The 16,667-nt window shown below is 42.0% G+C and overlaps 1 long non-coding RNA gene across 1 annotated transcript; it reads left to right on the forward strand.

Annotated features, from left to right (window-relative positions):
- The first annotated feature begins 6,328 nt into the window (after positions 1-6,328).
- LOC310674851 lies at positions 6,329-13,955 on the forward strand. Its single transcript, XR_014509797.1, has 3 exons — positions 6,329-6,483; positions 12,468-12,630; positions 13,785-13,955. It is a non-coding gene; the product is annotated as an uncharacterized lncRNA (long non-coding RNA).
- The last annotated feature ends 2,712 nt before the right edge of the window (positions 13,956-16,667 follow it).

Here is a 16,667-nt window from a genome sequence, read left to right on the forward strand (position 1 = left end):
AGTAGCTTCGAGAACACTGTCCAACCATCTCGTCCTCTGTCGTCCCCTTCTCCTTGTGCCCTCAATCTTTCCCAACATCTTCTCTTCTCATAAGGTGGCCAAAGTATTGGAGCCTCAGCTTCAGGACCTCAGCTTCTAGTGGGCACCAGGGCTGATTTCCTTAATGATGAACTTTATGCTCACTTTAATGTTGATGTTTTTAAAATGAACCGTTAATTGTTGGATTGGTTTTTGGATGCTATACTTTTTGTTACACATTGTTATTGTCCTACTATATTTTGATTGCTTTTGTGGAAAATGTGTGTGTGTGTGTGTGTGTGTGTGTGTGTGTGTGTGTGTGAATAATTTCCCTTGGGTTCCTTTCAGTTTATGCAACCTGAGGGTATGGACAAGACTGCTGGAGAGGTGAGAAATTCACCTCATGTCTTTTTTTCTTGACATATGCCCTGCTAGGAGGATAGAGGTGGGAGACTGGGTTGCCGAGATAGTAAATGCGAGCATGCACACACATGCACACACATATCCTGTGAAAGTATCTTTAATTTTTTTTAAAAAATCCAGCATCTAGGTTGTTGTTTTTTATTGCCTGATCCTTATCACCCACCTACCATTCAGAGTGTTGCTCCAACTCACCCATCAGCATCTTTCCAATACATTATTCCCTGTCAAGAGAAAAAATAATGAAACAAGTCTCTCTTCTAAATCACTTAGGTTTTTATATTGCACCTTCATGCTTGCTCATCATTTATGCTGGCGCTTTCTAATGATGAGCTTAGGCTATTTTTTTAAAAGAGTACTGTGCAAACATTGAGTAATTAATGAGAATTAATTAAACATTCCCTCTTTTAATCATTTTTTCAATCCTTCCAGTTCCATAATTACATTTTGTTATAATAACCAATTTGGAAAGAGGCACATCTTTATTTACTTCTTAAAAACAAACAACTTATGTCCTTTTAATTTTATTATTCTAAGAGCCAATATAATGTAGTGCCTAATTGTATGAGTAGTGAGTTGTGAAGTCTTTTGTTCAAGTCTCACCTCAGCCATTTATTTATTTATGAAGAGCATTTATAAACTGCCAATTCGTTAAAAAAAATTGTGGTGGTGTATAATAAAACCATTAAAACATCATAAAAATATAGTCATAGGATGACCGCTCCCTGCATAAAACGGGGGGCGCCCTTTGAGTGGACACGCGCAGCCCCTGCATCTGGAGCGGCTCCATCAACACAGGCTTGGCTTCGCCTTCCCTCAGGTGGGATACCTTGAGGTCTCTGGCTACCTCAGTCAGTTGTCCAATCCCGCCTAGGGGAAGCGTTGCCAAGGAGACCAGGCCAGGTAGGGGAGGGACTACCTGCCCACACAATAGAGGGAGGATCTTACCTGGGAATCCTCACTTGGCTCCAGAGCTTCTCCCATCCTACCCACCCTCAGTTAAGTCTTATTTTGCAGGTTAACTTTTCTTCACAGGTATGTGGGCGCTGCTACGTCAAGGTCGCTGTTAAAGGGCTGGAAAGGAATTCCCCTGCATTGGCAGGTTTTGCCTTTCCCATAGCAATATGTCACAACTTTGGCGGTATCAGGCCTTGGGCAGAATCCTTTATCTTCCTCTTTGCAGCGGCAATACCAGGGTTCCCTGTTAAAGGGGTTTCTGAAGGGAGGCTTTGACCGTATGCCAAGAGGTCGTCATTGCTCTCCCCTGCGGCGGCGGCGGCATAATGGGGGCGGCTATCTCTGCTTGAACATATAATAAAGTTGTGGCCAATTTAATCCCATAGCACGTTGTCTTGAGTCGTTATTCCACATGACGGGGGGGGCGCCCGGGATCTGGGGGACTGCCTGTCCATGCAATCCAGAATAAATGACCAATGCAGAATCATAGAATAGTAGAGTTGGAAGGGACCCTCACCGCCATCTAGTCCAACCCCTTGCAATGCAGGAATCTCAATACCAGGTCCCTCATCCAATCTGAAACCATGCTGGACCCTGCTTAGCTTTGCAAATGTGGTAGCAGTTTTATTAATGCACCACTAGCAAATTAAATCTCTAAAAATGCTTGGCAAAGCATACCTTTTTTCCCAATAGGTGATGAAATACCAGGCTTATAGGTACTTGTCCGACTTTCATTGGAATAGCTTTCCAGAGTACTCATACTAAATTTATTTATTTATTTATTAAATGTGTATACAGCCCTTCATCCGTAGATCGCAGGGTGGTTCACAACATTAAAAATATAAAAACACAAAATGCACAGTAAATAGAAGAACAAAAACCACAAACCAATAAACCTCCCTGTGCTACCCTTTCCCACAAACACATTTGAAAGATGTGAATCTTTTTAAAGATGTGGATCACATTTAAGATGTGAATCAGCCAAAGGCATGGAACGTTTTCACTTGGTGCCTAAACGTGTATAATGAAGATATATAATAAAAGCCTTGGTTTGCATAGAAACTAAATTAATATGAGATAATAGTCAGGAGGTCTTCTCCAGATGCTCATAGAGATGTGGCCAATGTATAAGGGACATGGCAGTGTATAAGGGAACCTGGTCCCAGCCATTTAGGGCTTTATATACTAAGAATAATACCACAAGTTGCTTTTGGGCCAATAGTCCCATCTAAGGACTCTCAACTGCTTCTACAGTTAGGGGAATCTGACAGAGTCAGCTGCCTTGGCACAGTGTGTCATTATGCTCTGTTTCTTGTTTCAAGGCTTAGGTCTATCCTACCAGGGAGACCTTGAAGCTGGAGATACTTTGATGTCCCTTTCTTCATTTTAGCCTGCTTTGGATTCAGGTTCTCAGGTGCCACAGCATGCCCCCATCAATATAGTTGGCATGCAGTGGTACCTTGGATTACAAACACTTCAGGTTACAGATGCTTCAGGTTACAGACTCTGCTAACCCAGAAATAATACCTAAGGTTAAGAACTTTGCATCAGGATGAGAACAGAAATTGTGTGGTGGTGGCGCGGTGGCAGCAGGAGGCCCCATTAGCTAAAGTGGTACCTCAGGTTAAGAACAGTTTCAGGTTAAGAATGGACCTTTGGAACAAATTAAGTTCTTAACCCAAGGTACCGCTGTATCTCAGTGCCCTGAGGCTGCCCAGCCTAATTGGAATATTTATGCAATTTGCTTGCTAATTATGCCAATCAAGGGCATGTGTTTGTTTGTTTATTCCAGGCACTTATCTCCTGCTTATCTGTTGAAACAATGACAACATATACTAACACCAAAGAAGTAAACACATACGACAAACGATACAAACATGATAAACAACAGAGTTAAAATAATCCTAAAAGCAGCTTAACATTCCATCAATCCTATTAAAAATGGCAGTGATAAAATACAATTTTAGCAAGCAGCATCCAAGAATGTCTGTTGAACATGTTGCATTTTAACTACTGAAACTTGAGACCAGGCTGCACTTCTGTTGCCTTGGAAAGGGGTTTCACTTCTAAAGTCTACCCATTGTTTACTCTTAGCATCAGAAGAGTTTGGGAAGAAGCAGTAGAAATAACACTTTAGAAGTGTTATTAAGAATTATATGAATATTAATTGTTTGTGCTAAAGTGGAAAATTTAAAGTTAAACTGTGTTAGCATAAATTATAGAACAAAAATTGAGAAAGAGGGAAAGGATTTGTTGAACTAGCTAATTTGAACTAGAATACAAAAAAGGGAGGTGTGAGGAAGTCGAGGAAACAAGCATATGAAAGATAATGAAATGAAAATTGGATGTGTTTTTAAATGTTTTAATTTTTTCTTGTTGTTTTATGGTATTGTTTTTTCTTTTTATTTTTGATGTATTGTTTGTTAAACTTTCATTGTTTCTTTTTCTCTTTTTTCCTTTTCTTTTTGTAATCTATTAAACATTTAATAAATATCATTTTTTTAAAAAAAGAAGCAGTAGAAATAATACTCTGAGTCTTGGGACTCAGCTACATTCGTAAAGATAAAGCGCTTCATATGTGTTATAACACTGTGACACCAGATGGTGCTGTGAAGTCCTGTTTTTCGTCAATGGGATTTCCCTGTATGAAGTTTGCAATGCATTTAGCTGAATCGCTTATTTGATGTGTCTACATCCGACCTTCGTGAATATAGCAAAGCATTTTGAAGAGAGATGTGACTGGCTGTTGCATCTGTACTTTTGCTACTGCAAAAAGGAAAGTTTCCATTGTTAGGAAAATAAAACTGCCAATACCATAATGCCATTAGATAACTCTATAGGGCGACCACATGTTTATGGAAGACAATCTTACTCGGCTACAATTGATCACCAAAGAAGAAGATGATTGTGGACAGTTCTGGTCACTTCATCTCAAAAAGGTATTGTAGAGTTGGAAAAAGTCCAGAGATGGGCAACTAAAATGATCATGTGGATAAACTGACTCCCCTATGAGGAAAGTTTGCACATTTAGGATCTTTTAGTTTAGCCTTTTGGAATTTGCAGTTTTGTTTCCCAGTCAAGTAAGGTGTACAACAACACTTTACTTGGGTAAATATGTTATTGAAGGGAACAGCCCAAAAGTATATTAGGAGAAGTTTGAAGGGAAAAGGCTGATGAACTTTCATGTGGGTTGCTGGTTTTTTTTACTGGTGTGAAAATGTGGAAATCTGAATTTAATAAATAAAAAATAAAAAAAGAAAAAAAGAAAAAAACTTAAGATGGGAAAAATGAGAAACAGAGAAAGTAAAATTGTCGGATTCATCCATCCCTCTTACCAAATCATACTCTGTGTATGGATTTTTACTCAAAAGGCGAGGCACTGTAGACTTACCTGCTGCAGGCAATTTGCTGTTCCATCTTAGGCAGCCAAATATCTTGGGCTGACTCTTTCAGCAGCTGCATACCAAAAGCTAAGTGCCCTCTTCTAGCCTGTAAAGTTTAGCCTTGGTTGGAAGGAAATTGGATAGCTGTCTCGTAATCAGCAAAAGTCATATTTAGGTTGCAACCTTATGGATTTCAGTGAGGTTTCAAAAATAATCGCAAACCTGTCATCTTGGCTGAGATTTTAAAATGAGCCAAGCTCCCCTTTGAACCTTGGTCTGCCAAAAGTTCCACTAAAGATGTCAGATAATTCCTCCATTCAACACAACTCAACAAGCAATTCCCAAAGAAAACACATTGTGTAGAGAAGAAAAGGGGTTACCCCACCACAGCGGTTGAGCTGCTATTATCTCTCTCATTTCATGTCACCATGTTTGAGTCCATAAGGCTTGCTTTTGGAGTGCTTGACCCTTTAGTGACCTTCCTATACCACCTGAAGGAGTATATTTGTAGAACAGAAGGAGCTCTTTGGTAAATGTATATGATTTTTTATTTTAAGGAAAGCACAATAGATTTTCATTCCTGAGTGCTTTGATAAACAGACATCTTGACATATTTAGTGACCTTCAAAAGTTAGATGCTGTACACTCAAACAGAAATCCTGACTGATCTTTTTTTTTAAAAAAAATTACTTATTATTTTAGACACTTTAGTAACTGCTGATAGTATTTTGCAATAAAAATTCAAGAGTGCAGTTGATCTATAGCAGGGTTAGAGAACCTGTGGCCCTCCATATGTTTCTGAACTACAACTCCCATCATCCTTAAGCATTGACCATGCTCACCAGGACTGATGGGAGTTGTAGTGTGACAACTTCTGGCACTGCAGACTCCCTATCCCCATCCCCACAACATTTTAACTTCTTTGAATTTTCATCATCTGTGATGGTTATGCAGCAGAGCCCACCCCCACCCCCAAAATACTGGCAAATGATTATAAATGTTGTAAATGAGATATTTAAATTAAAACCAGATCTGAAATTGTGTTTGCTAAACTCTGTGAAACATTAAAACCTGTAAATGCTCTTGAACCTACTGTGTACTTATTAACAGCTGTAAGAATTACATTTGCAGAGTTTTGGAAATCTAATCTAACACCTAAAGAAAAGTCTGGTTGACTAAGATTAAGGATTTGATTATATTAACGAAGGACCTTATTACATTAGCTAAACTAAGTGCCTATCAGAAAGATGAACAAGGGTAAAAAATTGTGAATTTGTAAACATGTGAAACAATATTTACGTCAAATAACTAATGAAAAAGACTATGCTAAGTGCTTAAGTTTAATTGAATAGCGCAGCTGAAAATACAGATGGGAAAATAACATAAACAGTAATGAATTAAACAATAATGTATAGCAATATAAGAACTCCATGGTCATGATAAAATAGGAAAACAAATTGTTCAGTTGTTTTATACAGTTACCTTATACAGTTGGGCCAGTTAGACAGCTGGGGCACCTAAATCAGTGCCCGCAACAGCCCTCCAGGGATTCCAAAAGGGAGTCCTTTTCTGGAGACACCAGGGTTTGTTGGCTGATATGCCAAGTGGTTTGCAGGCACTTGCCAGTGCTAACATTTCTCACCCCCATCTGGGCACAGCAGAAGCACCCCATTCCTCACAAACTGGGAGAAGTAGCACTAGGCAGGTGTGTTTTATTCATCTATTTAAAATATTTCTAAGCCTCTTTTCATTGACAAATACAACAGCACAGTGGCTCACATTATTAACAACAACAGCAACCCAATAGTCAATAAAAGTCAACACCAACACCCAGAGACTAAGGGTGTGAGTGAAAGCCTTATTGACAGCTATGGGTTCCTGCTTGATACCAACGGGGAGAGCATCCCACACAGTTGTTGTTGTTGTTTAGTCATTTAGTCATGTCCGACTCTTCATGACCCCGTGGACCAGAGCACGCCAGGTGCTTCTGTCTTCCACTGTCTCCCGCAGTTTGGTCAGACTCATGTTTGTAGCTTCGAGAACACTGTCCAACCATCTCGTCCTCTGCCGTCCCCTTCTCCTTGTGTCCTCAATCTTTCCCAACATCAGGGTCTTTTCCAGGGAGTCTTCTCTTCTCATGAGGTGGCCAAAGTATTGGAGCCTCAGCTTCACGATCTGTCCTTCCAGTGAGCACTCAGGGCTAATTTCCTTAAGAATGGATGCGTTTGATCTTCTTGCAGTCCATGGGACTCTCAAGAGTCTCCTCCAGCACCATAATTCAAAAGCATCAATTCTTCGGCGATCAGCCTTCTTTATGGTCCAGCTCTCACTTCCATACATCACTACTGGGAAAACCATAGCTTTAACTATACAGACCTTTGTTGGCAAGGTGATGTTTCTGCTTTTTAAGATGCTGTCTAGGTTTGCCATCGCCTTTCTCCCAAGGAGCAGGCGTCTTTTAATTTCGTGACTGCTGTCATCATCTGCAGTGATATGGAGCCCAAGAAAGTAAAATCTCTCACTGTCTCCATTTCTTCCCCTTCTATGGACCTTCAGACCATATTTTGCGCTCTCCTCTTTCACCCTCATTAAAAGGTTCTTTAATTCCTCCTCACTTTCTGCCATCAAGGTTGTGTCATCTGCATATCTGAGGCTGTTGATATTTCTTCCGGCAATCTTAATTCCAGATTGGGATTCATCCAGCCCAGCCTTTTGCATGATGCATTCTGCATATAAGTTAAATAAGCAGGAAGACAATATACAGCCTTGCCGTACTCCTTTCCCAATTTTGAACCAATCAGTTGTTCCATATCCAGTTCTAACTGTAGCTTCTTGTCCCACATATAGATTTCTCAGGAGACAGATGAGGTGATCAGGCACTCCCATTTCTTTAAGAACTTGCCATAGTTTGCTGTGGTCGACACAGTCAAAAGCTTTTGCATAGTCAATGAAGCAAAAGTAGATGTCTTTCTGGAACTCTCTAGCTTTCTCCATAATCCAGCGCATGTTTGCAATTTGGTCTCTGGTTCCTCTGCCTCTTCTAAATCCAGCTTGCACTTCTGGGAGTTCTCGGTCCATATACTGCTTGATCCTTCCTTGTAGAATTTTAAGCATAACCTTGCTAGCGTGTGAAATGAGTGCAATTGTGCTGTAGTTGGAGCATTCTTTGGCATTGTCCTTCTTTGGGATTGGGATGTAGACTGATCTTCTCCAATCCTCTGGCCACTGCTGAGTTTTCCAAACTTGCTGGCATATTGAGTGTAGCACCTTAACAGCATCATCTTTTAAAATTTTAAGTAGTTCAGCTGGAATACCATCACTTCCACTGGCCTTGTTATTTGCAGTGCTTTCTAAGGCCCATTTGACTTCACTCTCCAGGATGTCTGGCTCAAGGTCAAGGTCAGCAACCACCTTGTACCCCAGCAACCTGGGGTGTACGAGCCATCCATATCTTTCTGGTATAATTCCTCTGTGTATTCTTGCCACCTCTTCTTGATGTCTTCTGCTTCTGTTAGGTCCTTACAACTTTTGTCCTTTATTATGGTAATCTTTGTACGAAATGTCCCTTTCATATCTCCAATTTTCTGGAACAGATCTCTGGTTCTTCCCATTCTGTTGTTTTCCTCTATTTCTTTGCATTGCTCATTTAAGAAGGCCTTCTTGTCTCTCCTTGCTATTTTTTGGAATTCTGCATTCAATTTCCTGTATCTTTCACTATCTCCCTTGCATTTTGCTTGCCTTTTCTCCTCCGTTATTTGTAAGGCCTCGTAGGACAGCCACTTTAGTTTCTTGCATTTTCTTTTCATTGGGATGGTTTTCTGTATAATGTTGCGAGCCTCCATCCATAGTTCTTCAGGCACTCTGTCCACCAAATCTAAATCCTTAAACCTGTTCCTCACTTCCACTGTGTATTCATAAGGGATTTGACTTAGATTGTATCTTCCCGGCCCAGTGGTTTTTCCTACTTTTTTCAGTTTAAGCTTGAATTTTGCTATAAGAAGCTGATGATCTGAGCCACAGTCCACTCCAGGTCTTGTTTTTGCTGACTGTATAGAGCTTCTCCATCTTTGGCTGCAGAGAATATAATCAATCTGATTTTGATGCTGCCCATCTGGTGATGTCCATGTGTAGAGTCGTCTCTTGTGTTGTTGGAAAAGAGTGTTTGTGATGACCAGCTTGTTCTCTTGGCAGAACTCTATTAGCCTTGGCCCTGCTTCATTTTGAACTCCAAGGCCAAACTTGCCAGTTGTTCCTTTTATCTCTTGACTCCCTACTTTAGCATTCCAATCCCCTATAATGAGAAGAACATCCTTCTTTGGTGTCAATTTTATAAGGTGTTGTAAGTCTTCATAGAATTGGTCAATTTCAGTTTCTTCAGCACCAGTGGTTGGTGCATAAACTTGGAGTACTGTGATGTTAAAAGGTCTGCCTTGGATTCGTATCGAGATTATTCTATCGTTTTTGAGATTGCATCCCAATACAGCTTTTGCCACTCTTTTGTTGACTATGAGGGCCACTCCATTTCTTTTATGGGATTCTTGCCCACAGTAGTAGATATGATGGTCATCCGAACTGAATTCGCCCATTCCCATCCATTTTAGTTCACTGATGCCCAGGCTGTCAATATTTATTCTTGCCATCTCATTTTTGACCACATCCAACTTACCAAGGTTCATGGTTCTTACATTCCAGGTTCCTATGCAATATTTTTCTTTACAGCATTGGACTTTCCTTTTGCTTCCAGGCATATCCGCAACTGAGCGTCCTTTCGGCTTTTGCCCAGCCGCTTCATCAGCTCTGAATCTACTTGTACTTGTCCTCCGCTCTTCCTCAGTAGCATGTTGGACGCCTTCCGACCTGAGGGGCTCATCTTCCAGCGTCATAACTTTTATATGCCTTTTGTCTTTGTCCATGGAGTTTTCTTGGCAGGGATACTGGAGTGGCTTGCCGGTTCCTGCTCCAGGTGGATCACATTTGGTCAAAACTCTCCACTATGACCTGTCCATCTTGGGTGGCCCTGCACGGCATAGCTCATAGCTTCTCCAATTTATTCAAGCCCCTTCGCCACGGCAAGGCAGTGATCCATGAAGGGGATCCCACACAGTAGGCATCACAAAGGAGAAGGTCATTCTCCACCCCACCAGATGAACTTCTGTAAGTTTTGGCACAGTCAGGAGGGCCCCATTTACAGACTGTAGTGACCTGGGCAATCCATATGGGAGAAGGTGATGCTGCAGTGGTAGGTCATCTACTCAGCATGCAGAAGGTCCCAGGTTCAATCACCAGCATCTTCAGGTAGGACTGTGAATGTCCCCTGCCTGAAACCCTGGAGAGTTACTGCCAATCATTGTAGACAATGCTATATTCTTCTCTCCTATGTTCCTCAAATCTATCATCTGTCTATATCTATCTATCTTTCTATCATCTATCATCTATCTTTCCAAACTTAAAAAAATGTAATATAAACACTGACAATTGGGAAACACTTGCCTGTGAGCTCTCCAGTTGGAGGACAGCTTCTACCAAAGGTGTCATGGCCTTTGAAGATGCTCAAACTCAGGACGAAAGGGAGAAATGTGCTAAGAGAAAGGCACACTTGGCAAACCCTCGCCATGATCAACTCCCGCCCAGAAACCAATGTCCCCACTGTGGAAGAACATGTGGATCCAGAACTGGCCTCCACAGTCACTTATGGACTCACTGTTAAGATAATGTTCACGGAAGACAATTTTACTCTGCTACAAGTGATGACCAAAGAAGATCTCTATCTCTATCTATCTATCTATCTATCTATCTATCATCTATCTATCATCATCTATCTATCTATCTATCATCTATCATCTATCTGTCTATCGGTCTGTAGGACTATTTTAGTTGCTTCTGAGAAGCAGACTAGGATCAACAACTCATTGTCATTTTTAAAAAATAAAAAAAATTATCCTGTAGCACCTTAGAGACCAACTAAGTTTGTTCTGGGTATAAGTTTTTGTCTGCATGCACACTTCTTCAGATACTTCAGATGCACACGAAAGCTTATACCCAGAACAAACTTTGTTGGTCTCTAATGTGTTACTGGACAATTTTTTTATTTTTTTTTATTTATTTCGACTGCGTCAGACCAACACGGCTATCTACCTGAATCTAGAATCATTGTGATTTTGTTCTGCTGCTAAAATAAGCCCCCTATCAACCCTTATGCAAAAAAGTGCTGCAATCTTTTCTTCCCCCTTCAAGCAGAGGCCAGAAAATATACACATTGCACCCAGGGTGTTATTATAACAAAATGAAACACTACATCACATTTACACTTAAGAAATCCCATTCCTCTCGAAGTTAGCACCTTTTCAAGGACCTAAATGTGAGAGACTGACCTTTTAAAGTATGAGATGCCTTTTTGAAATGTTCATGGATACAGCAACGAGCAAAATCAGTAGGAGGGAGCCAAGAGATACATTATCTCAAGTTTCTTTGGCACGTGTGAATGGAGAAAGAAGAAGCCTTGGCAGTGATCTCACAGTCCTGCTGTTCATGAAATGCAGGCAGAAAATAGAGATCATATTTTTGTATAAAGCGTAGGCCTATGTTAGTTGACTAGACAGTCAGATTTTATTTTTATGGTGAACTGTTCTGGGCTGACTTCTCAGCAGAGTAGATGGAGCATCCTTTCCCACTTGCTGCAGCCTCGCAAATGGTTCAGGGTAAAGGTGAGGAACCTATTTCAGCCTGAGCATTGCCTCCTCTCTGGAGACTGCATCAATGGCATAACATGGGAGTGCTACCGGAGCAATTGGCCCGGGCACAAAATTTCTTAGGGGTGCTCCTCTGCAGCTGCTGCCCCAACCAGAGCTACTCCCCATCCTGCCGCCCGACTCACCTGAGCAGCATGCGGAGCAGGAGCTGGGAGTGGACTGGCCTTTGCATCCCTTGGCCATGCAGCATTCCCCATTAGCGGGGAGGTGGGAGGGTGGGGAGACTCATGTTAGTGGCGCCCCAGTCCGAGGAGGTGCACACGCATGTCCCACCACTGCTCCACAGTTCTATCCAGCAGCAGCATCAGAGGTCACATGGAAGTGCTGATTAGGGGGAGCAATACTCACCGTAGGGGAAGCAATATTTGCCTTGCCCTGGGTCCTGGCAATCCATGCTATGCCACTGAACTGCATGCAAGCAGTGGGTGGGGCCAGTGGCAAAAGTGGGTGGAACAATCAATGTGAACGTTATCTTTGCACAGTAGGCCAGAGGTTTACACACACACACACACACACACACACACACGGTTTTCTCCATCCAAGAGGCATGATCACAGCAGGACACATTTCAGCCAGGCAAAGGCACATGGGTAGAGTGTGGAGCAGGGCTGGCAAGGGGTGTGGCCTGGGGAGAGAAGGGTGTGGCCAGGGAATGGGACAGTATTGAGGGGCTGATAGAAAGATCTGGAGGGCCACATCCAAGCACAGAACTCCTGGCTATTTTTTTTATAGATGGCACAAAAGTAAAAGCAAAAAGCTAATCATTTCCATTTATTCCCATTTTATATTCCTCTGGCAGTTTTTGTAGATCCTGCTCCTCACTTGTACATAACTTTAAGGCTTTTTGATACAATTGGCTGTTTTATTACCCGCAGAGTTTTGTGTGGATGTTCAATTAGCATTCCAGAGAACTGCTTCCCTCTCTGCATATTATTCACAGGTTAAGTATTCCACATAAAGGCTCCTCAAATCAGACAACCTGAATTGAACTTAATTAGAAGAACTTGGAGTACTCAGGAAAAAGAAAAGAAAAGGCAGAATGCAGCTTGCCAGGTCTTCCTGACAAGAAAAGATGCTGGGAAAGTGAGCATGTGGAGGTGGAGGTAAGATACTATTAGGGAAAATGCCTCAAGAAAGAAAGTGAAATGTTAACAGGCACCAGATCTCAGTGAGCAGCCTACATGTCCAATTTCACAGCACTGAGAGCTTGTGAAGAACATAAATACCACAGCTCTGTACTATAACAGGAATACATAGGGCCCCTGAATAAGCTTAAGCAGGGGAATTCTGTATGTGCGTGTGTGATGCAACCTTCTGTCCTATTGTATATGCCAGTGTAGCTAGTTTCTAAATCTGCAGCAGCAGCTTTTGAGGTGAAAATTGGGTATGCAGAGGGAGAAGCATGTATGCGCATTAGCCCACCTACCCACAGTTTACTGAGTGGTGACCTGTGCATGGGGAAAATGTGGGAATGTTGAGGCTGGCAGGAGAGGATATATTGATTATTAATATCCCTCCTAACTCACGTTAGCAAGTTTCTTTATGCAGCAGAGTGCATTCCCCTTCTTACGTAGCAGAAAGATGGTTGCAAAGTAACAGGAAGTTAAACGGACTGGACCAACATCCTCTGCATGACCACTCTAGCAAAACAGGTAATGTTGAACTTGACTGCTCCCCGTGGATTACATCCCACAGAAAATCCATGTATCACCTCTCCTGACCCTTCTTTCTACCCACTCTGGCACAGGAGTAAAGATGGCCCTCCAATACAACTTTAACCATCTTTGGTTTTCCTGTTTTTCTGCTGTCTTTTTTTTAAATAAAAGATATGCATTAGGAATATGCCATCAGAACCAGGCTACTCCTGTAGAAGGAAGTGAGTTGCTGTTTTTTGGTGTGTGTATTGTGTCCTGTTGTCATATAATTCATTGTCTCACGATAAATAAACAGAAGCAACACAAACACGCACGCACACACCAAGTTGGCAAAATCATGAGTCATAATCGCATTGTCGGGTACCAGTTCTCCTTAGTCTCCCCATCTTAGAATGTAGGCTCACTTGAGCCATTAGAGCATCCTTGGCTCAGCCTCCCATCACACAGAATGGCTCTTGGCAGGCACAGCTCGACCAGCTCTAATTGGAGCTGGCTGTGGTTCAGATCTGCTCCTTTCCTTGTTTTGCTTTAATTCTTCATGAATCTACATTTCTTCTGTGTCCCACCTAATTGTTTATTTACTTATTTGCTTCCCTCCCCAGCTGGGCTCACAATCTCAAAGTAAATCTGACTGCAGAAAGGTGTTGGAGGGGGAATGAGACCTTGGTAATGGACAACTTGGTAGGAAAAGAAAAGAATGAGCAACTTCCTGGTGCCCCCTAACACTCTTCTATGAATGGTCCTTCAGTCTGACAGTCATTTCCACACAGCTGTGAGAATACATGCATTGTGTGTCATTCTGTCTTGTTCCATCCCATTGTATGTATTTTGTGCAGACGTATACATGATGCAGGTGGCGCCGTGGGTTAAACCACAGAGCCTAGGACTTGCTGATCAGAAGGTCAGCGGTTCAAATCCCTGTGACGGGGTGAGCTCCCATTGCTCGGTCCCTGTTCCTGCCAACCTAGCAGTTCGAAAGCACATCAAAGTGCAAGTAGATAAATAGGTACCACTCTGGCGGGAAGGTAAACGGCATTTCCGTGTACTGCTCTGGTTCGCCAGAAGCAGCTTAGTCATGCTGGCCACATGACCCGGAAGCTGTCTGCGGACAAATACCGGCTCCCTCAGCCTATAGAGCGAGATGAGTGCTGCAACCCCAGAGTCATCCACGACTGGACCTAATGGTCAGGGGCCCCTTTACCTTTACCTTATACATGAAATACATATTTTTCAATCCTTTTCAGTGTATTCACTGGGTGGGGTGGGGTGGAGAGGTACATATTTTAATGCACCCTTTATGTAAAGTATGGGATTTAAGCACACTTTTTGTACACTGAAAAGCCATTGCAAAAATGGAGATGTGCACAATCTGACTGGGAATTGCTATTCTGATCCACAAGCAATTTGGGAACTGACTGTCCACTCTGAAAAGCAGATATAACACATCCCTAATATGTATCTTATTGCCCTATCTCTTGCTAAGATCTTTTTTAACACTACATATATTGGGGGGGGGGGGAGAGAATTATTGCCCAAAGAGATCACATGTAAGACCCATGCATGATTCAAGATCAATGGACCTCCTTGTCCCAGTAGCAATTCCACAATAGCGGGTTTTGGTCATTCGTTTTGTTATGAATCATACATTAAAAAGAGAGAGAGAAAGGAAAAGTGCCGATCTCCTCTGAAAGAATACCAAGCTGAACAGGAGATGAATAGGAGCAAATGGGCTGCTATCGAGCATGAAAGTGACATGTTTAGTCTTCATCTTCCAAGCCATTTAGCAAAGCAGATGGTCAATGATTTTCTATAGCAGGGTCCCAGTTAACTCTAAGCCTTTGACCTGAGAAAGCTTCAGGATTATCCACCCAACCTAAATAGCCTGCCAGGCAGGCTTGGTTACATTCTCATGCCACAAGGATAAAAGACACATTCTAAAAGGATGTTCCCTTGCACAAGCCACATTCGTTTCAATGGGTCTTACACAAATTGTGTCCCCAAAAGGCAAACACTCGAGTTACTTTTAAGCAGTGCTTTTTCTGGGGGTACGCAGGGGTATGCATACCCCTAAACATTTTGTGAATCTAAGTTTGGCCTCATTGAGGGGCAGTTTTTCAATATGAGTAGGAAAATGAGAGTACCCTTAAATGCTTTTTGTTTAGAAAAAAGCCCTGCTTTTAAGTGCTTCGCTATCTGCTTCATGTACATCACAAAACAAAATAAAGACCCCATTTTAGTCCTTGATCAAGTTACACAGCACATCCAGGTCTTTTGATAACCAGGGCTCATATACAGAAGGTTCTCTCACAGCAGAAATTTTGGTATCAGAATATTTTTTCCTTGGATTAGGAAAGGTTTTATAATGTCAAAGAAAACCGTGCAAATCAGGGAGGGGGGCAGAGAAGGATTACAAGACTGTCACTCCACCCTGAAATACGTTGACTTGAAGCAGAGATGCAGTAAGACTTGTTTTGTTTTCAAGTAAACATGCTGAAAGAATGTCTGTTCTAACATCTGGAGCTTGTTGAAGCTCCATACAAATTGACCTGCTTTGAAGACACAGTGCTATATCTAACTGGCAGGTTTCAGATAAGGACCTTTCTAGCTGCTTTCACAGGAGCTGTGAAGCATTTGTGTAGGAAAAGAGCTAGAAAGCGTGTCTTTGCTTTCGCTTCTGAGTAATGCAGAAGCAGTGTCAAGTGATCTTGCTGTTTGCAGAACGAAGGCAGTCCTGTTTATTTACCTCGTCTGCACTCTTTAAGCCTGTTGGCCCACAGAGTGTTTTCCTGTTCCAGAGCCCCCTTTGGAGGCTAATATGATACAGGTTAAGATGCAGTAATCATAAATAACATCAGTCCTGGATGAGAGGTTTCACTTTAATTGGCAATCAATATGGGGCATATACCACACACGGATTACCTGGAGTATCCTCATTTGTTGCCCTTGGTGCTTTCTTTCTGCAGTGGAACCTGAATATGAATGAGTCACCAATGTTGTCCTTTTGTGACTTTCCAGCTATTGTAGAGGAGGCCACTGACATCATCCTTTAGCTCAAGTGGTGAAGGTTCCTGCTCATTAAATTGTTTTAAATAAGAAGCCTCTAGCAGAGTAATAATAGACATAAGATTGCATTAAAATAACCACAGAGCACAGGAAAGACACTCTTATTCTCCCCTTATTCAGCAATTCCAAATAATACTCCCCCCCACCCCGCACAAGGCTGCTCAGTTGTCAGAGTTCCAGTAAACCAACTCAGACTGTTGTACTACCCCCACTCACCTGCAAGTACCTCCATTCATTGGGACTTACCTCTGAACATATGAGCACAAGAATAGCCTGCTGCATCAGACCAATGGCCTATCTTGTCCAGCATCCTGTTCTCACTTATAGGATTGTGCTGCTAAGCATTAGTTTTGTCATTTGCTTTTGATGATTGTTAAACCGGTCTGGATAGTCTAACTCTGGAACAGGAAAACAAAGCCCAC

Source organism: Podarcis tiliguerta (genome assembly GCF_965153285.1).
Source record: "Podarcis tiliguerta genome assembly, chromosome: 3".
Taxonomy (NCBI): Eukaryota; Metazoa; Chordata; class Lepidosauria; order Squamata; family Lacertidae; genus Podarcis; species Podarcis tiliguerta.